Source organism: Phocoena sinus, chromosome 8 (genome assembly GCF_008692025.1).
Source record: "Phocoena sinus isolate mPhoSin1 chromosome 8, mPhoSin1.pri, whole genome shotgun sequence".
NCBI classification, from domain to species: domain Eukaryota; kingdom Metazoa; phylum Chordata; class Mammalia; order Artiodactyla; family Phocoenidae; genus Phocoena; species Phocoena sinus.
In genome coordinates this window covers 5,485,403-5,508,086 of record NC_045770.1, presented here as the reverse complement: position 1 = coordinate 5,508,086, position 22,684 = coordinate 5,485,403, and the positions used below count along the sequence as shown (strand labels likewise).

Here is a 22,684-nt window from a genome sequence, read left to right as displayed (position 1 = left end):
TATCCGTCCCTTTTTTTTTTTTTTTCTAAATATTTTTTAATTCAATAACTATATTATACTTTATTTTATTTTTACTGTATCATCTTTCTTTCTGTCTTTTTTCCTTCTTTCCCTCCTTCCTTCCTTCCTCCCTCCCTCCCTCCCTCCCTCCTTTCTTTCCTTCTTTGCTTCTTTCTTCCTTCCTTCCTTTCCTCCTTTCCTTCTTTCTTTACTCATACTTCTACTAATTCTCCCTACTTTTTCTCCCTTTTATTCTGAGCTGTGTGGATGAAAGGCTCTTGGTGCTCCAGCCAGGAGTCAGGGCTCTGCCTCTGAGGTAGGAGAGCCAACTTCAGGACACTGGTCAACAAGAGACCTCCCAGCTCCACATAATATTAAACGGTGGAAATATCCCAGAGACCTCCATCTTAACACCAGCACCCAGCTTCACTCAACGACCAGCAAGCCACAGTGCTGGACAACCTATGCCAAACAACTAGCAAAACAGGAACACAACCCCACCCATTAGCAGAGAGGCTGCCTAAAATCATAATAAGGCCACAGACACCCCAAAACACACCACCAGACGTGAACCTGCCCACTAGAGAGACAAGATCCAGCCTCATCCAGCACAACACAGGCACTAGTCCCCTCCACCAGGAAGCCTACACAACCCACTGAAACAACCTTAGCCACTGGAGACAGACATCAAAAACAACGGGAACTACGAAAGTGCAGCCTGCAAAAAGGAGACCCCAAACACAGTAAGATAAGCAAAATGAGAAGACAGAAAAACACACAGCAGATGAAGGAGCAAGATAAAAACCCACCAGACCTAACAAATGAAGAGGAAATAGGCAATCTACCTGAAAAAGAATTCAGAATAATGATAGTAAGGATGATCCGAAATCTTGGAAGTAGAATGGACAAAATGCAAGAAACAGTTAACAAGGACCTACAAGAACTAAAGATGAAACAAGCAACGATGAACAATGCAATAAATGAAATTAAAATCACTCTAGATAGGATCAATAGCAGAATAACTGAGGCAGAAGAACGGATAAGTGACCTGGAAGATAAAGTAGTGGAAATAACTACTGCAGAGCAGAATAAAGAAAAAAGAATGAAAAGAACTGAGGACAGTCTCAGAGACCTCTGGGACAACATGAAACGCACCAACATTCGAATTATAGGGGTTCCAGAAGAAGAAGAAAGAAAGAAAGGGACTGAGAAAATATTTGAAGAGATCATAGTTGAAAACTTCCCTAATATGGGAAAGGAAATAGTTAATCAAGTCCAGGAAGCACAGAGGGTCCCATACAGGATAAATACAAGGAGAAACACGCCAAGACACATATTAATCAAACTGTCAAAAATTAAATACAAAGAAAGCATATTAAAAGCAGCAAGGGAAAAACAACAAATAACACACAAGGGAATCCCCATAAGGTTAACAGCTGATCTCTCAGCAGAAACCCTACAAGCCAGAAGGGAGTGGCAGGACATACTGAAAGTGATGAAGGAGAATAGCCTGAAACCAAGACTACTCTACCCAGCAAGGATCTCATTCACATTTGATGGAGAAATTAAAACCTTTACAGACAAGCAAAAGCTGAGAGAGTTCAGCACCACCAAACCAGCTTTACAACAAATGCTAAAGGAACTTCTCTAGACACGAAACACAAGAGAAGGAAATGACCTATAGTAGCGAACCCAAAACAATATATAAAATGGAAATAGGAACATACATATCGATAATTACCTTAAATGTAAATGGACTAAATGCTCCCACCAAAAGACACAGATTGGCTGAATGGATACAAAAACAAGACCCTTATATATGCTGTCTACAAGAGACCCACTTCAGAACTAGAGACACATACAGACTGAAAGTAAGGGGATGGAAAAAGATATTCCATGCAAATGGAAACAAAAAGAAAGCTGGAGTAGCAATTCTCATATCAGACAAAATAGACTTTAAAATAAGGACTATTAAAAGGGACAAAGAAGGACACTACATAATGATCAAGGGATCGATCCAAGAAGAAGATATAACAATTGTAAATATTTATGCACCCAACATAGGAGCACCTCAATACATAAGGCAAATACTAACAACCATAAAAGGGGAGATCAACAGTAACACATTCATAGTAGGGGACTTTAACACCCCACTTTCACCCATGGACAGATCATCCAAAATGAAAATAAATAAGGAAACACAAGCTTTAAATGATACATTAAACAAGATGGACTTAATTGATATTTATAGGACACTCCATCCAAAAACAACAGAATACACATTTTTCTCAAGTGCTCATGGAACATTCTCCAGGATAGATCATATCTTGGGTCACAAATCAAGCCTTGGTAAATTTAAGAAAACTGAAATTGTATCAAGTATCTTTTCCGACCACAACGCCATGAGACTAGATATCAATTACAGGAAAAGATCTGTAAAAAATACAAACACATGGAGGCTAAACAATACACTACTTAATAACGAAGTGATCACTGAAGAAATCAAAGAGGAAATAAAAAAATACCTAGAAACAAATGACAATGGAGACACAACGACCCAAAACCTATGGGATGCAGCAAAAGCAGTTCTAAGGGGGAAGTTTATAGCAATACAAGCCCACCTTAAGAAGCAGGAAACATCTCGAATAAACAACCTAACCTTGCACCTCAAGCAATTAGAGAAAGAAGAACAAAAAAACCCCAAAGCTAGCAGAAGGAAAGAAATCATAAAAATCAGATCAGAAATAAATGAAAAAGAAATGAAGGAAACAATAGCAAAGATCAATAAAACTAAAAGCTGGTTCTTTGAGAAGATAAACAAAATAGATAAACCACTAGCCAGACTCATCAAGAAAAAAAGGGAGAAGACTCAAATCAATAGAATTAGAAATGAAAAAGGAGAAGTAACAACTGACACTGCAGAAATAAAAAAAATCATGAGAGATTACTACAAGCAACTCTATGCCAATAAAATGGACAATCTGGAAGAAATGGACAAATTTTTAGAAATGCACAACCTGCCAAGACTGAATCAGGAAGAAATAGAAAATATTAACAGACCAATCACAAGCACTGAAATTGAAACTGTGATTAAAAACCTTCCAACAAACAAAAGCCCAGGACCAGATGGCTTCACAGGTGAATTCTATCAAACGTTTAGAGAAGAGCTAACACCTATCCTTCTCAAACTCTTCCAAAATATAGCAGAGGGAGGAACACTCCCAAATTCCTTCTACGAAGCCACCATCACCTTGATACCAAAACCAGACAAGGATGTCACAAAGAAAGAAAACTACAGGCCAATATCACTGATGAACATAGATGCAAAAATCCTCAACAAAATACTAGCAAACAGAATCCAACAGCACATTAAAAGGGTCATACACCATGATCAAGTGGGGTTTATTCCAGGAATGCAAGGATTCTTCAATATACGCAAATCTATCAATGTGATAAACTATATTAACAAATTGAAGGAGAAAAACCATATGATCATCTCAATAGATGCAGAGAAAGCTTTCGACAAAATTCAACACCCATTTATGATAAAAACCCTCCAGAAAGTAGGCATAGAGGGAACTTTCCTAAACATAATAAAAGCCATATATGACAAGCCCACAGCAAACATCATCCTCAATGGTGAAAAACTGAAAGCATTTCCACTAAAATCAGGAACAAGACAAGGTTGCCCACTCTCACCACTCTTATTCAACATAGTTTTGGAAGTTTTAGCCACAGCAATCAGAGAAGAAAAGGAAATAAAAGGAATCCAAATTGGAAAAGAAGAAGTAAAGCTGTCACTGTTTGCAGATGACATGATACTATACATAGAGAATCCTAAAGATGCTACCAGAAAACTACTAGAGCTAATCAATGAATTTGGTAAAGTAGCAGGATACAAAATTAATGCACAGAAATCTCTGGCATTCCTATATACTAATGATGAAAAATCTGAAAGTGAAATCAAGAAAACACTCCCATTTACCATTGCAACAAAAAGAATAAAATATCTAGGAATAAACCTACCTAAGGATACGAAAGACCTGTATGCAGAAAATTATAAGACACTGATGAAAGAAATTAAAGATGATACAAATAGATGGAGAGATATACCATGTTCTTGGATGGGAAGAATCAACATTGTGAAAATGACTCTACTACCCAAAGCAATCTACAGATTCAATGCAATCCCTATCAAGCTACCACTGGCATTTTTCACAGAACTAGAACAAAAAATTTTGCAATTTGTATGGAAACACAAAAGACCCCGAATAGCCAAAGCAATCTTTAGAACGAAAAAAGGAGCTGGAGGAATAAGGCTCCCTGACTTCAGACTATATTACAAAGCAACAGTAATCAAGACAGTATGGTACTGGCACAAAAACAGAAAGATAGATCAGTGGAACAGGATAGAAAGCCCAGAGATAAACCCACGCACATATGGACACCTTATCTTTGATAAAGGAGGCAGGAATGTACAGTGGAGAAAGGACAGCCTCTTCAATAAATGGTGCTGGGAAAACTGGACAGGTACATGTAAAAGTATGAGATTAGATCACTCCCTAACACCATACACAAAAATAAGCTCAAAATGGATTAAAGACCTAAATGTAAGGCCAGAAACTATCAAACTCTTAGAAGAAAACATAGGCAGAACACTCTATGACATAAATCACAGCAAGATCCTTTCTGACCCACCTCCTAGAGTAATGGAAATAAAAACAAAAATAAACAAATGGGACCTAATGAAACTTCAAAGCTTTTGCACAGCAAAGGAAACCATAACCAAGACCAAAAGACAACCCTCAGAATGGGAGAAAACATTTGCAAAAGAAGCAACTGACAAAGGATTAATCTCCAAAATTTACAAGCAGCTCATGCAGCTCAATAACAAAAAAACAAACAACCCCATCCAAAAATGGGCAGAAGACCTAAATAGACATTTCTCCAAAGAAGATATACAGAATGCCAACAAACACATGAAAGAATGCTCAACATCATTAATCATTAGAGAAATGCAAATCAAAACTACAATGAGATATCATCTCACACCAGTCAGAATGGCCATCATCAAAAAATCAAGAAACAATAAATGCTGGAGAGGGTGTGGAGAAAAGGGGACACTCTTGCACTGCTGGTGGGAATGTGAATTGGTTCAGCCACTGTGGAGAACAGTATGGAGGTTCCTTAAAAAACTACAAATAGAATTACCATATGACCCAGCAATCCCACTACTTGGCATATACCCTGAGAAAACCAAAATTCAAAGAGAGTCATGTACCAAAATGTTCATTGCAGCTCTATTTACAATAGCCAGGACATGGAAACAACCTAAGCGCCCATCATCGGATGAATGGATAAAGAAGATGTGGCACATATACACAATGGAATATTACTCAGCCTTAAAAAGAAATGAAATTGAGCTATTTGTAATGAGATGGATAGACCTAGAATCTGTCATACAGAGTGAAGTAAGTCAGAAAGAAAAAGACAAATACCGTATGCTAACACATATATATGGAATTTAAGGGAAAAAAATGTCATGAAGAACCTAGGGGTAAGATAGGAATAAAGACGCAGACCTACTGGAGAACGGACTTAAGGATATGGGGAGGGGGAAGGGTGAGTTTTGACAGGGCGAGAGAGAGTCATGGACATATACACACTAACAAACGTAGTAAGGTAGATAGCTGGGGGGAAGCAGCCGCAAGGCACAGGGATATTAGCTCGGTGCTTTGTGACAGCCTGGAAGGGTGGGATGGGGAGAGTGGGAGGGAGGGAGACGCAAGAGGGAAGACATATGGGAACATATGTATATGTATAGCTGATTCACTTTGTTGTAAAGCAGAAACTAACACACCATTGTAAAGCAATTATACCCCAATAAAGATGTTTAAAAAAAAAAAAAAAAAAAAAAAAAAAAAATTCCTGTCCTGCCCCTAGGTTCATCAGAATCATTTTTTTTAGAGTCCATATATATGTGTTAGCATACAGTATTCGTTTTTCCCTTTCTGACTGACTTCACTCTGTAGGACAGACTCTACGTCCATCCACCTCACTAAAGATAACTCAATTTCGTTTCTTTTCATGGCTGAGTAGTAGTCCGTGGTATATATGTACCACATCTTCTTTATCCATTCGTCTGTCGATGGACAGTTAGGTTGTTTCCATGTCCTGGCTAGTGTAAATAGAGCTGCAATGAACATGACTCTTTTTGAATTATGGTTTTCTCGGTGTATATGCATAGGATGGCTTTTAAATCTACCTTTCCAAGTCAATGACACATTTTGCCCTGAAATCACAATATCCCTGTTTACTTTAACAAATCTCTACAAAATCACCTTTAAGAAAACTTTAGTGTCATTTGTGCTGACCTTAGACGATAACCTTTGTGTGAGAAGCAGAAGGAGCCTTTCCCTGGCAATGCCTCCAGCCCTATGGACCCTAGCAAGCCTCTTGGCAATTTCTAAGCAGAATGGAATAACTTTTGGTCTGGACTTGTTCTGTGTGTGTGTGTTTTACACATATTTCTGAAGTAAATTGTACTCTAAACGTTTTCCTGATTCTAATTTTTTAATAGTGAATGGCGTTTATATGAAAACAGAAGCCACTTAAAAAAGAAGAAATATGTATTACAGAAGAGCCAGTGAAGGAAGACGTGTTAATCATTCCTTGAACATAAAATACCTTTTTAAGTAATTATTTTTTCAATACTACAGAAAATAATTTTCAAACACATCAGATCTTTTGATATACAATTACAGCGAGAGGAGGTCATGGCAAACTGAAGGGTACCAGTTAAAAATTCTGCAGAACCTCAGACTGGACAAAGCCTGCAGTCAAAAAAGAGCTCTGGTAGACTGGAGTCTATATAGACCCATAAACGTATTTGGAAGAGTTAACAGTAAACTTATCTGTCCATATCCAGATTAAGTAACAAAAGGTCAACATTTATGATGGCTATCTTTATACAAAAACATGCAGAATTTAGAATCAATAGTTAATGATTCAATGCTAATATTAAAAGTTCACTTAACATTGGAATCGATGAATGACAGCATTACGGGATCTCTCACACAGTAAATTTATAAGAAATTTAGCCGAATATTTCAACTGATCAGCACATAGCTTGTGTGAAAGCCTTCTTCCCTAAGAGCAAAAAACCTTTAGTCCAATTTTAAAGTTCCTTTTACCCCTCTTATTCTAGGACTCAGGAATTTTTCCTACTAATTTGTTGTTGTATTTTATTTCCAGTTTCAAATTCTGTTATTAGAAAGCTTGTATATTTTAGCTTTTATGTATGAGAAGAAAAATAAGTTCAATTATGCTAAGAATAGGTCTAAGGTACCTCAATGTGTGAAAAATCTTCACCAAATGAACTGAGCTGTGAAAAATCACCTGGCTTTAACCGTTACTCATGTTTGAGTCATATTCTCTGCAACACAAAAATCTTTCAGTAAATCTATCAGTCTTGGATGTTTTACTTTATATGGCGATAAAACGACAGATAATCTCACAATGTAGCCCCTCCAAAAAACTCAAAGCTCATTCCAACCGTGGAGTTGGGTCCCCAGCTGCTTCTGTCTAGGAGAGATCAGAAAGCAGAACCGAGGGAGGAGAGGGGACGGCACGGTGGGCAGGGGGAGGGCAGGGAAGGGGTCCCACTTACCACTGCTGCAGGTCGCACCGCTGAGTAGGGGGCAGGGCCACTGACTGCAGACTCCACAAAGTAGCTCATCACGCTGTCAGCACCTGTGTGGGAAAAAGCATTCACTGAGCCACTGGGTGCAGAACATGTGTGGACCAGCAACCAAAGGAGGGCTCGGAGCAGGTCTCCTTAGGAACCATGGCGTTCACTTCTTTGTATTACAGAGAAAGAAATTAAAACGTAGAAAAACAAAGTGGCCAACAGAGAGTAAGGCAGACCCCAGACAGAGCCAGTCCCCTGACTGCAAGGTAGCCTGGGTGGTGATGGCTGCTGCAGACAGTAAGCAGTCAGAGTCCATAAAAAGACCCTTTAGGGGGTTTCTGGGCAGGAATGGGTCTTGTGTGTCTTTTTAAAAAACATTTCCATTCCTGTATCTCCCTCCCTCCACCCCAACCAGGTCTGGCCCTCCATACGAAGTGTGGCATTTATCAACTGATGAAGGACGGAATAGAGAAAGGATTGGAGAAAAGAGTAATGGAAAACCTCCATGGAGGAGGCATGTCAACCAGGACCCTGAGACAGATAAACAGAGAGAAGACCCGAAAAGGGGAGTGAATATTATCCATCTTGAAAAAAGGAGAAGGGCTAATTAAATGTCTTGTTGAGAGCTGCTATCTCCATTCAAAGTCTGAACAACCATCACGTTTGAGGAATGTTCTAGCGGAAGGGACTTTCCAGTTAGCTGTCGGTCATCAGGAAAATCGTTCATATACAAACATTTCTGTTGAGCCAAACGCTCTCTAAAGTACACTCGTTTACACACTTTCATAAGTTCAATATTACACACTAAAAAAATGTCTTTCTTGAATGATTTAGAAGATTAAATTCCTAGGTATGTCATTCAGAGGCCAAATTCCTATTGTTAGGGAGTGCATTTGAGTTTCCACTTAGCTACTTTCCACTTTGTATTTGTCTGTCCTTTTCCTTTATTCTTGGGAATAATTAAAGCCACTGACCCCATTTCAAGAAATATAAAGAATACGCTATGTCTTACGTTCAATTTACAACTTTGTTCACCATCTTGATACAGCTTGACAGCCAATGAGCGTATATATCTTCTCTCATATGAAATGTATTTAAATAACATAGTTAAGGGACTTCCCTGGTGGTCCAGTGGTTAGGACTCTGCGCTTCCACTGCAGTGGTCACAGGTTTGATCCCTGGTTGGGGAACTAAGATGCCACATGCCACGCGGTGCGGCCAAGGAGGAAAAAAAAAAAAAGCTAGACTTCAAAAATAAATAAATAACATAATTAAAGTTCTGCGCTACAAAGTTATACTGACTAAGGGCTACCATCACATAGCAACTAATATCATACAGTTGAGAAGTAAGTTAAAAATCTTCTGAAGACGTAAATTATCCCAGAGCTGTGCTTATTGTTTTTAACTAAAATGGTACCTTTTTATGACGTCTTTTCTCCCCAAAGTAGAAGCAGTCAAATTAATATTAATTTTTTAAAAGTAAAATAGCTAGGGGTACCTATGTTTCTCAAGATGTTGTTTTCTAGGTTTTCAGGGACTTGCTTGCCAAAAATGGCCCTTAGGAAGAATTCCCAGGTGGCAAAGCGGAAGAGTAGAAAAAGATCAAAGTCTCTAGTCCAAGGACACTGTTCCCATCTGGAGCTGTGGTCCCCTCTTCAGTGCTTCTTTCTAAAAATAGTAAGCAGCTACCAAGTATCAGACCCCGCACTGGGTAGAGGGCCTGGAGTAAGAAGAAGCCTACCACAGGTCAGTGTGGACACCGCCCATATATTGTACAGAAGCGTTGCTGCTTTTGGTCTTAAATTCAAATTTTAAAGTCCTAATGAGTCATCATTCACCCATCCACCTGCACTTCACAGTTTTGGATCTACTCAGAGATGAGACTTCAAAGTTGACAACATAGATTGTGTCATACTGAGAACGGCATAACCAAGATCTGATTCCGTAGGGAAAAGTTGCTCATCCCTCCGGGGACCCACAGGGCAACCTAAACCTTTGGGAAATGTCCAGGTGTGGCAGTGCTGCTTTGCGCAACCCATCCAGCCCTCCAATTTCCTCTAAAAAAGCCCCCCCCCGGGCCCCCTGAGTCATCACAGACCCCAATTATTTATTCAACAGGCACGTCAAAGGCTTCCTTTGCCAGGAACTTGTTAATCATTCAGTAAATAATTACCCTGGTGCTGGAGATACACAGGTAAACAAAGACCCCTCACCTCTTGGACCTTACGTTCTATCAGATCCGGGACAAAGCTGAGACAGACAGATCTCCATCTGCAGGCAGTGGGGAAGACGGGCTCCCACAGAACTAAAATACAAGGTGGTGAGGAGGTTACCAACAATATGGAAGAAAATAAGCAGTCCGTTTTCCCAGAGGCTGGGGAACAGGAAACCACGGAAGACTGCACAGTGCGAGGTGTGACCACATGGCCCTGTGGATCCTCCCTAGACTCTCGGGAGCAGCAGAAGACCTTTACCCGTCTGAATTCCTGTTAGACTTACACCTTTGTAAAAGAAAGCACTTTTGGAATCAGCAGCCTTGTCCTGAAGCCCAGCTCAGAGGCAACCAAGAGCAACGTTCCTCCTCCTTACAACTCTCCTTGGAGCTGGGAAAAAGGTTTAGGGGAAATGTGTTTTCTCTTCCTGATGGACAGAGCGAGTGAGGAAGCCCGTGAGCCCACATATGGTCCATCCTGAGCTGGGCTGAATCCTCGAAGCTTCATGCTCTGTGACTGACGCTCCCCTTGGGGAAAAGTCCTTTGCCCGTGGAGGAAGCTGGAAAGAGGGAGTTGCCAGGGCACTCAAGGGTTCTCATCTCAGGAAATAACTCTGGGACAGAAATGGATGACCGCTTCATTATTCTCTGGAGAAAGAAAAAAAGAACCCACCCTGTTTCCACTTGTAGCTGGTGACACAGACCAGCTGCTGTAGATGTAAACCCTTTCAGAAAAACTGTTTGGGTAAAAAAAAAAAGTTTTTTGACGTGTTGGCCGAGGAGAATTCCCTCCCACGTGACAGCTATTTGGACATCGGCTGGACAGACTTTTTTGTCTTGGCATTATAAACATTTATGCCTAAACACAAAACAACTGTGTGAGTTCAGATTTACTCCCCAGCCTAGAGGCATCCGGAGGCTTGTCTGAATGCAGAAATGGTGTGAACCCCTGGTAACAGAGAGCCGTGAAGAACTGCGTTCATTTCCTTGAATGGGACCAGCAGTGCCGGAGCAGCAGACTAAAGTTGTCCTCAGTGAGTTTGTGCTTAAGAGGCAGCTGGGCTCCCAGCTGTGGTCCTCCCCGGCCTCCAGGACCCAAGTGGTCCTCCCTGACCTCCAGGACCCAAGTGGTCCTCCCAGGTCTCCAGGGTCCTCCCGGCCTCAGGACCCAAGTGGTCCTCCCTGACCTCCAGGACCCAAGTGGTCCTCCCAGGTCTTCAGGACCCAAGTGGTCCTCCCCGGCCTCCAGGACCCAAGTGGTCCTCCCTGACCTCCAGGACCCAAGTGGTCCTCCCAGGTCTCCAGGACCCAAGTGGTCCTCCCCGGCCTCCAGGACCCAAGTGGTCCTCCCTGACCTCCAGGACCCAAGTGGTCCTCCCAGGTCTCCAGGACCCAAGTGGTCCTCCCCGGCCTCTAGGACCCAAGTGGTCCTCCCTGACCTCCAGGGCCCAAGTGGTCCTCCATGACCTCCAGAACCCAAGTGGTCCTCCCCGGCCTCCAGGACCCAAGTGGTCCTCCCTGACCTCCAGGATCCAAGTGGTCCTCCCTGACCTCCAGGACCCAAGTGGTCCTCCCAGGTCTCCAGGACCCAAGTGGTCCTCCCCACTCTCCAGGACCCAAGTGGTCCTCCCTGACCTCTAGGACCCAAGTGGTCCTCCCTGACCTCCAGGACCCAAGTGGTCCTCCATGACCTCCAGAATCCAAGTGGTCCTCCACGGCCTCCAGGACCCAAGTGGTCCTCCCCAACCTCCAGGACCCAAGTGGTCCACCCCAGCCTCCAGGACCCACTGTAGCTCCATTCCTCACCACCGCACTGATGTCTCCACTCCTCTAACTAGAACTCTGTCGTTTTCCCTGTGTTATTTCTCACGTCCCTGCCCTTCTTCCCCGATCACCTCTGTTAGAAACGCCTTGCTACCCCCCTGCTCCTCAGGACTGACTAACCCCTTCTCCTGAAGCTTTTAGATTCATCTCAGAAGTTTTAGCCACCAGGGATCCTTCTTGAACTGCTGTTCATCCCAGCCTGGGCTGGCCGTCCCTTCTCTGTGTTCCCCATGTGTGTTTCCCTCACTGCGCACAACATACTGTTTTATAAATGCCTGTTTCTACCCGCCTCTCCCACTCAACTCAGAGCTACCTGAAGGCAGACACTATGCTTTTTTCATCTTTGTATCTCCAGAATGTAAGACAGACTGAGGGGTATCAGAGAATTTTTTTTTTTCAATTAGTGAATGAATGAAAGAATGAAAGAACAAATAAATTGGTCTCACAAGACTGAACATGTAAGAGATCAGAAGTAAATGTATTCGATTCTCCAATCGGAGACCCTGAATAGATTGCAGATCTGGATGGAGATTCACTGGAAGTAATAGGTTTGTTTCGTGATCCCTTTCTAAGTGAGAACTCTTTCCCTTTATTCACTAGCCATTCAATGTCGCCTCATCCAGAAGCCTTTCAACTACCTCGTGTAAACAGCAGCTTCCTGCTCCTGGTCTGACACTCAGCTGCTTCTTTCTTGTGTCCCCGACTCCTACCCCACTAGAAGTTAAGTCTGTCGAGGACAAAGTTTAGTGCATTTCTTCACTCCGAATCCCTAGATCCTAGGCCAGTGTTGATAGGCAGCTGGCAGGCAAATAACTGTTGAATGTGAGAGTGTAAGTTACAAAAATTTTTACAAACACCTGAACTCATTTAAGCCCCTTTTTTTACGGGGGTGGGGCGAAGACTCGGGCCAAGCTGAGACTGACACTAGCCCACCAGCCACCTCTCCTGTGTATCCTCACCACCCTGGACTTTCAGGATAAAAATGGGCAAACCGTGCAGAGGGAAAAACAGGTAGCGGTTTGGTTTCCGTGGGCATCTCACATCCAGTAAAGCCTTTGGGACTCTGGGGAGATCTCGATTCTTCCTAAAACACATGACCGCCCCTGGAGACTCCTGCCCTGAACAAGCCCAGGACCCAGGCCAGGATCTACAGGCTGACACTTCCTTCCATCCAGGTCTCTCCAGGGGCGGGGAGGGTGATACACAGAAGGAAGGGAGGGGGGGACTTGGAGGGGTGTTTCAGGCCAAGGCAGCAGAAGAGCAGGGAATCCCAGAGACCAGGCTTAGTGGAAGCTGAATCCAGTTCCTACCAACTCTGCCCCTGCTTGGCTGCATGTCTAGGTGATAACTGTGCCATCACTTAAGGGTTTTTCATTGGGGTTATATGCTCTTCAAAGAAAGACTATGCCTTTAGGTAAAGAACCCCATAAACCACACTTCAAAATGTTTTCTTTTGAAAATAATTTTTGCCAAAATATAAATATTTATTGAAAAACTTACAAGAAAAATACAGAAAAGTCTATCACGAATGTCAAAATCACCTGAAATTCTACCATCTGGAGATAATTGTACTGATACTCTATTCAACATTCTGCTGGGTATTTTTTAATGTGTCCATACACATATACACATGATCAGAATTTTACCTTCACGATATTATTCTCTACATGCTGTTTTGCAAACTGCTTTGTTCACTGACATTTGCATGATGTTATGGATAGTTTTCCGTGTCAATAAATATAGTCGCACATCCCAAAGTATACAGCTGTCGAGGATTCTATTGTATGTATGCATCATCCTTTTCTTAATGAGCCTCTTATTACCGTAAAATTTATTTGTTCCCAATTCCTTGTCATTATAAAAGTTCCTAAAATATTTCCTACTCCCATTAAATGACAAAAGTGGTATTTTGGGGACAAAGAATATGTACAGTGTACATTCTATATTTGAATACATATTGACAAACTTCCTTCCATAAGAGAGAAGCCAGAATTATAGTGCCACCAACAAACCCATCGTGATTTAAAATTGACCTTGCCCTCTCATCTTTGTGTTAGCCTATAGGTCAAGAATTATGGCTATAACATATGAAGCCTGCACGCAGGGAATACAAAAGTGCAATAAAGCTGTCACAGAAAATATAGATGATGCATTTTTTTCCTCTTTGCCAGTTGGACTGGAATGCAGGAGAAAAAGAATTCGGTTTCCAATAGGACTAGCCATTCAAAGGACACTTTCTCCGAATGACAGCACCTTTGCCAAACTAAAGACAACAGTGTCACCCATGTCACCGAGGCAACACCTTTCATGTGCAGTGGAAAGAGTTTGAATTTCTTCTTTCCAAATGACATGTAAATCTGTTTTTAAAGATTCAGACTGAGTGTTACCTCTTTCAGGGAGCTTTCCCTAAAACTTCTTGTCAGTTAGATAGACATTCTCGGTCCTCCAGCATGGGATTCACTTTCACAAGGTTCCGACCAAAGTTCAGAGTACTTCCTGCATCTCAGTTTCTGCTCCTGAATCATGAGTTGCTAGAGAGTAGGGACTGTGTGTCTTTGGCTGGCACATCATAGATGCGCAATACTCCTGTCGACTAAATGAAGGAAAGACCTGTACGTGAAGAGTTAGTACGTGAAGAGTTATGTCTCAGTGCTTGAGTTTATCCGAGACAGTGAAGATATCTCTGGGACAAAAAAAAAGGGACATCACCTGTGAGGACGTGTGTCCGTATGCAGCCCCAAGGTCAGATTTCTTTAATGTTAACTGCAAGCACGATCATACTTTTCTCTAAACTAACAGACATACCCCACTGACGAGTCTACTGTCTTCCAGTATCTTCTTTCTCATTCTCTCGAGTAGTCCATTTGTAGTTTGCAAATCATTTTAGATCTCTCCCTTGACCTGGCAGTGTAACAAAAGCTACCGAGTCCTGTTCTCCAAGAACTCAAATGTAAGCAGCTTTAGATAGCTGAACAATCCTCACTCCCCCATGGAAACCCTGCGGTTACCGTAAGTAGAAAATAAACTGGTAAACAGAATTGAAGATGGTTTCTCTCTCTCATTCCCAACTCTGTAAGAACCTCATTTTCTTGACTATTCCAACACGACCGTAATAAACCTTCCTTCTTATTTCAAGGGGCCGGCACCCACCCATAGAGTCCATGTTCTGATCCATGTGCTATTGGCTTCTGGGTCTTAAACTCAATCCACCAACTCTTTCGCTAAGTTCACAAGGCATCAACTCACAGATTAGTGAACGCGTCAGTCTTGTTTCTCCCCACCTTGACTGCTAGCAATCCCCCAACTCTTACTTGAATAGAGGCTTGAAAATGACTCATATCCATCTCCTATTTCTCTGAAAACTCTCATCTCCTAATTAAGCATCACGCTTTCAGGTTCTGTATGAATTGGCACAGCTCAACTAACCTTCCTTAGAATACTAAAAATGGACTCTTGTTATTGTAATATTACGAGTCACTCACTAATATCTCCTGAAAGAGACAAAGAATATAAAATGGTTTTAAAATACTGAACCATAACAATCAGGGGATAAGAGTGCCTCGTAGACTATTTTATGTTTCCTCCTCCTGAAAACAAATCCCTCTTCATCACTATGCTGGAATGGCGCTGTCAACGCTGGGCAGAATGGTGCTCTCTGTCATAAACATCAAGGGAACACATTAAAACCTGTCCAGGAATTTTATGAGCACAATGTCAATCCTAGCCTCTGAAACTTTTCAGAAGCGAATGCTCTGTTCTTTCTAATGTGGGAACATCTTTTGGAAAACTAAAGGTAACATTCAATCAGCTGTTTGCCAGTAGAAGTGGCCGCAGCCTCGTCTTCAAATGCCATTCCTCAGATCCTCTATCGAACCATGAAATTCAGCAAATAACCACCATTGTCCTTCAGACGTATTCCAGGGCCACGCACATAGTAGGCACTCCATAAATAACTAAATAAAAAATTGGGGTTTTTATCTAGCTAGCTGGTATTGAAGAGCTGCTCAGCCCTGTATTAGGTGCTATGGTAATTCCAAAAGTGAGAATAACTCACTTTTCTTCTTTCCATAGTTATTTTTCTAGTTGATGAGATGAGAAAAGTGATGACCTTGCTACTCAACAGTGGGGTCCTCGCAGACCAGCAGCATGGACAGCGCTTGGGAGCTGGTAGAACTACAGAGCTCAGGTCCCACTCCACGTGGTTCATATGCACATTAAAGTTTGAGAAACCCTGGTGTAGGTAATGTATTATGGGTACATAAAAGATGAAGAAATGACTTACGGAAGGATGCCAAGGGAAAACTTCAAGAGAAGGTGGCGCTGAAATGGGCCTTGAAAAATGTGTAGCTAGAGGTATGCACAAAGATTCAGAAGCGAGAAAACAGTAGATTAGAGAACAGGGAATAATCCAGTAAGCAAATAGATTGTGGGGAAAACGGGAGATGAAATTGAAAGATCCTTTAGGGCAGATTACCACACTAAAAGCTTGGGCTTTTGTAATATAGGTATAAAAGCATGACTGCTTGAGTTTTAAATAGTAATAATAATACTAATAGTAAAATTAACAATAATACATTAATAAAATTAAAGTTGTAGTATAAAAAATTGGAATTGTTTTCTTACTAGGAAACTAGAAACAAAAAAGAGCAAGCTGGAGGGATGATGTGAAGCATCTTGGCTTCACGAGGGTGGCTATAGCAGAGGTCATGGTATATGAGATTCTTGGCCACGTCGAACCCAGAGAAGACCTGCAAGCTAAATGTCAACTCTTACCCCATGGTGGCTGCCAAAGAAATCCTTAAGGAGCCTAGAAGTGTAAAGAGTTACTTTTCAACTCACAGTGTGTGGAGTTATGGCAGATATAATCTAGAATTTAGATATGGTTCTGGGTCTTAAGAAGCTCTCAACAAAACTGAGAGATGCCCTAAATATAGAGATAGCTATTGAGAGAATGAACGGTGCCGGGAGAGTTTTAATAATGCCCTTTAACATTGAACTAAGGCACACCAGCTGCCTGAACTCTCTCAAATCCAGCGAGCAACTCTTGCACTATGTCTGGTGGTCATTTTGCACAGTGAGGTTTCATTTGTTCTATTGCCTAAACTGTAAGTTTCAAATTTCCCAGCATACTGCTAAACAGCTTCCTGGCATACTTACATAAACAGGGATTTTGTAAAGTCAATGAATTTGGGAATTGGAAAAATCTCATGAAATCTGCCCATTTTCTTTTTTTCTTTTTTAATTTTTTTAACATCTTTATTGGAGTATAATTGCTTCACAATGGTGTGTTAGTTTCTGCTTTATAACAAAGTGAATCATTTATACATATACATATGTTCCCATATCTCTTCCCTCTTGCGTCTCGCTCCCTCCCACCCTCCCTATCCCACCCCTCTAGGTGGTCACAAAGCACCGAGCTGATCTCCCTGTGCCATGCGGCTGCTTCCCACTAGCTATCTATTTTACGTTTGGTAGTGTATATATGTCCATGCCACTCTCTCGCTTTGTCACAACTTACCCTTCCCCCTCCCCACGTCCTCAAGTCCATTCTCTAGTAGGTCTGTGTCTTTATTCCCGTCTTACCCCTAGGTTCTTCATGACCTTTTTTTTTTTTCCCTTAGATTCCATATATATGTGTTAACTGAGCCCAGAGAAGTTAAGTGTTTAGCAGAATGATAAAGAACTCCAGGTGACAGACTATGCATTGACCGGGAGTTCCTTACTGAGTGTGGGTCATGGGCAAATTTCTTTATCTCACAAAGCCTTAACTTCCTCAACTGTAAAATGGGGATAATGATACCAACCCTTTCAGAATTATTGAGGAAGGTTATATAAAATAAAACCCTTGCATATTACTTTATACATGATAAAATGGTCAATAAATAATGGTTATTATTGTTGCTATTTTATCACAGTGCCTGGCACTAGTAAGCACTGACTAATTAACAGTAATAGTGGTTTTTATTTATTATTATTTTACTGCCCAAAGTGGCAGAGGTTATCTATTCAGATATTAGAGCCAGAACCCAGATAGCCTATATCCCTTACCTCTTTTTCTAAAAGACTCGCATTTAAATAATCAAAAAAGGATTCCCTTCCATAATCATATAGGTTGAGTAGCCTGATGAAGAAATTCACAGGAGAAAAGCGCCACAATTTCTATTGAATGGCAGTCTGTTTGTACCATTGTCACGCCTAAAACCAAGAAGTAAGCATTCTTCTTACAGCGAGGAGCAAACTCACTGAAAGATTGCGTAGCACATATGGGGAAATATTGCAGCTTCCTGAGATAAACCGATATCTTTTTGATAGAAATGTGAATGTTTCGTGGAGTAACACTTTGGCAACGAGGTATAAATATAAGGAAGTCATAAGCTGCAACGGAAAATATTGCAAGAGGATTTGTTTGTTGGGTTTTGTTTAAATTTGTTTTGTTTTGTTTCTGCTTTTTCTTTAGAACGGTCCTTCCCAAACTGATTTGCATAGGAATTATCTAGGAATCACCTGAGAATCAGGTTACAAGGCAGAGCCTGACCCAGCAGGTCTGAGGTACAGCCAGCCTGACGGTCTGCACTTCCAACAGGATACCCGGACATGCACATTTTGAGTAGCAAAGTGGTGTCTGGACTCACTTGGTTAAATTCATGAGTGGTTATAACAAGAAGGTGTTTGGATGGCAGAGGCCACCGAGGAACAGGCAAGAAGAATCCGGGCCACACGCTGAGCAGAGGTTTGATTTTTATCTTAGCTGCGACACAAGCCCAGCCAGGGAGAGTGTGCAGCTCAGCACCCGTGCCCACCCCTCAAGCCACGTGCCAGGTAATGGCTGCATCTGCCAAGGCTTCCTGCCTTTCCTAAGAAGCCAGGGTTTGAGTTATTTCACCTCTGATGTCAAGAAACTGGCATCACTGCTCTTCCCCTACCGAGAGGAAACCTTTTGGATTAAGGGTCACTGGAGGGCACCAAAAGGCACTATATTTTTCACAATTTTAAGGGACTTCAATCTTTTGGAAATTCTTTGTACTATGTTTTGCAACTCATTGTGCACCTAAAATTATTTCAAAATGAAAAGTTAACACATTTTAAAAATGCACAAAAGACTAAAACCCTGGGAGTTTCTACTTTTCCACATCTCGAAAATACAGATTGCATTTCCCTCATTGAGAATATTTTCTTAACATCTTCACTAAACGTTTGCTGCTTGACTTCATTCTAGGAAGTACTGTCCAAACTGTCCCCTCTGTTTTCTGGATGCAGCACACCAGCACGTGGTCAGCAGGAATATCGAATCTACCCTCTTCTCCGAGAATCAAAATTGATCGAAACACATCCTTCCCTCACTGCCCTAGGTAACTTTTTCTTTTCCATCTGCTCTCCCAAAGCATTCACAGACTGCATCACATCACTTAACAATTATCTTTTATTTTTAATCTCTTTTCAGGTAACATCTTGCCTCCTAAAATAAATTACGTTGATTCTTTTTTAAAAATGAAACATATATTTCTCCTTCTGTGTCTGTCACAGCACCCCACAAGGCTGGGCACGAGGGAGAAATTCAATCAATATCTGTCCCATTGAGGGAGAGATTTGCTGATCCCGTCAACCTGACCTTGGAGCCTTTCTTCAGAGTCTGTGTCTTTCTAACAATGAATCATTAATCCACAGATTCCCCTTTGGAAAATTGGCCTAAGCCACAGTATTCTCCCAGATAAGCAAACCATCACTCTAAGCAGAAAAATTTAGCCTAAATTTGTGTAAGTGCCTCAAAGCTACTGAGGTTCCTATGAGATATGACTCCAGCCACAGCTCTGAACTCACATGCCTTTGCTTCTAATCAGGTCCCACCACCAACCAAGTATGGTACCAAACCTCGGAGTCCTCATCTGCTAGGTGGGGATAACAAGACAGCCCGCCTCACAGACTTCATTGTAGATTAAAGAAGGAACCCATGCAAAGCACCAAGGGCCCTGAAACATACCAAATGCTCAGTAAACTTCGGGGATGAGTATCCTTCCTTGGGTGGAGTGGAGAAGACCAGGTATTATATCCAGAGAATCATCTAGATTAAAAAGTTTGAGTTCCCTAAAGCTACATTTTCAGTAGAGCAGGGACAAAGGAGATGAAGGGCAAAAGAATGAATTGTCTTCATACCTAAGTTGGCCCAGGATTGCAAGACCTCACAGGATTCCCCTCAAATGCCACTAACTTGCTGTTCACCACATTTATTTTGCTCAAATACTAAGTACATTTTAATTCCCATAAAGAAGGAAAGAGAGAGACAGAGGAGGGAGAGGAGGGAAGGGGGGAGGGAGAAAGGATGCTCCAGCTCCCTTCTGCTGGTTGATGCAGAAGTGGGAGTTTTGAGTGGGTAATTAGAGAAGGAACACTGCTGTGGAAAACAGATCTGATCACCAATCAATAAAACCATGAGGAACGGCAAACTTTAATCAGTAAGAAATCAAGCAAACACTTTGAGGCAATCAACAAGGGAAATGGCAGTGGCGACTGTTTCCAGAGCATTTGTTTGCCCTCCAACTCACCCTCCCTGGGCACCTGCACCCACACACCCAATTTGTTACAACGTTACTTCAGACCGTCCCTCAGCCTTATTGGCAGCATTCTTATTCTTCAAAGCTCTGTGCTGTTTACAACTATTCTCTCATCTTCATGAGATAGGTGGAGCACAAATCATTATTCACATTTCTTTCATTATTCACATTTCAGAGATGAAGAAAATAAAGCACAGTCACGTCAAATAACTTGTTCTGGGCTTCCCTGGTGGCACAGTGGTTGAGAGTCCGTCTGCCGATGCAGGGGACACGGGTTCGCGCCCCGGTCCGGGAGGATCCCACATGCCACGGAGCGGCTGGACCCGTGAGCCATGGCCGCTGAGCCTGCGCGTCCGGAGCCTGTGCTCCGCAGCGGGAGAGGCTGCAGCAGTGAGAGGCCCGTACCGAAAAAATAAAAATAATAACTTGTTTTCAGTTCCAAAGCCAGTCTCTAACAGAACCCAAGCACACTCTACTTTCCTGACTCCAAAGCCAGAGCTGGTGCCAGTTCTGACCCTCATCGCCTTTGAACTCCATTATCATCTGAGGCAGGGAACTGGCCCAGATCCATGCTGTCAACCCGTTCTCCAAGGTCACAGCCGACTCGATGTTGAAGGGTTACACCCTGTTACCCACCCTCCCCTAGGCTCTACTCTTGGACCTCTTCGCACCTCTAACAAACTAGCACCTCGGTGTAAGGAGCTGGTAAGGCAAAGATGCCCTCTCTGTATTCAGGCCCTCAGCTTCCCACATACATCCTAAGCGGCAGAACCAGGACGGAAGAGGCTGCCTGGCCGCCTGCACTGTTTGTTTTTTCACTACTGAGTTGGCAAGGATGTTGATTTACAATGAGACGCAGCATGCTTCTTCAAATATTAATATTAATAACTACAATGTAGAACACATGAAAAGGTCTTTTCATCTTCAAAGCACTTTGCAGACATTAACTCATTAGCTGTCCCTCCCCTCCCTTCAGAAACAAGAGGTAAGGAAGAATCTCCACAGTGATAGTGGCCACCCAGCGCCCTCCCTGCCCGGCCCACGCCTGCAGAAGCAAAGGGGTTTCTCTTTAGATAAAAAGAAGGCACGTGGTGCCATCCAGAACCATAGTTGTTGAAAGAGTCAGAGTGCCAGGCATTTTACAGATGAAATGGAGCTATCAGAGTTACCGTTTTTAGAATCTGGATTTCCTGTTGTTTAACAAATATCTCTCTTTTCAGTTGCACGGTAATGGTATGAAGTAGGAGGGGAAATGGCCTTGTGATTTACAAAAAAAAAAAAATCTTACCCAAAAGGCAATAAGGAAAACCTGCAATCGAATGCCTTGATCTTGGTAACCCAGCATCTTTTGAATAGTTCGCCTACATGAACTGCAACTTTAAAAGGGGGTAACAGAGATGTTTTAATAGTAGAGGAAAAGCCCCCAACAAAGTGAGATTGCCAGATATAAAATAACCAATGGAGGAGAGCGGCCCTCCACCCCCCCTGCTTGTCCATAGTGCTGCCCAAGTATTCAAGCTCTGTGGTGGAGGTAAAAATTACCCTCCTTGACTTTCAGAATCCTCCTGCCTCAGGTACAAGTCCCAAGGGAAAAGTACAGTCCCTTGGAAAACTGTGAGTCACAGGACAGGGAAAAACACCAAAAAGGCTAGTTTGACCTCAAATCCGTAGCAATTTCCTCAAAATAAGGGCAATTAGTTAAGCTACTGAGGTTAAAATAAAAATTTTTAAAAATTAAAAAGTAAAACAATGGCTCCCTAGGAGTGTAAGAGAAAAAAGGAAAGAAATGTCAACATTTAACTACAGCTTTATTTCTTTGGAAGTGCTCCAATATGTGAAGAAAATTCAGTTTCTGACAAGTGCTCGGCGAGTGCCTAAAACGTGCATATGCTTTTCCTCTTACAAAACAGGGAAAAGAGAGAAAAGGTCTGGATTTCACACTACTCTAACAAGGTTAGGAAGTATTTTTGAAAATGGTTATCAAACAATTGAATTGAAAATACAGAAAAATGTGAAAAGAGAAAGCCGCTTGTATCCTGAAAGTCTCCATCAGTTTACCGGTTAATTCCACCAAATGAAAAAAAAAAAAAGGAAAACGGACTGCAAAGTTTTAGGCAGAAACTCACACCCCACTTACCACTTTGCCGGAGAAACTGGGTGAAGAATAGGTCCTGAGTGAGCTTCCCTCAATGTCTGTGGTCTCTTTCCAACTACCTGCGGGAATCCTCTGCTCGGACGCTAAAGAGGAGGCAAAGACCATAATGTTTCTAATAGAGCTGCCTCCTTAAATTAGGGGGTGTGGTCAAGCCCAGAAAAGCTGGAAAGAAGACAGTGTTCCGCTGGCCCCTGACTCCATGGAGGCAGCCACTAGGACAGGCTCTGTGTTCTAGATGGAAAAGCAAATCATGT

General features: G+C 42.1%; 1 long non-coding RNA gene and 1 other non-coding gene across 2 annotated transcripts in view; one reads left to right on the top strand and one right to left on the bottom strand.

The window, feature by feature from the left end:
• The window catches only part of LOC116757413, a 41,303-nt gene extending 18,830 nt beyond the window's left edge, over positions 1-22,473 (bottom strand). The window contains exons 1-2 of the long non-coding RNA XR_004350956.1: positions 22,413-22,473; positions 7,670-7,752 (exon numbers count right to left, since the gene is read on the bottom strand). This is a non-coding gene — a long non-coding RNA (uncharacterized LOC116757413). The remainder of the gene's footprint in view (positions 1-7,669; positions 7,753-22,412) is intronic.
• On the top strand, positions 8,808-8,880 carry TRNAG-UCC. The gene has a single exon. It is a non-coding gene; the product is annotated as a tRNA-Gly (tRNA).
• Positions 22,474-22,684: the final 211 nt, after the last annotated feature.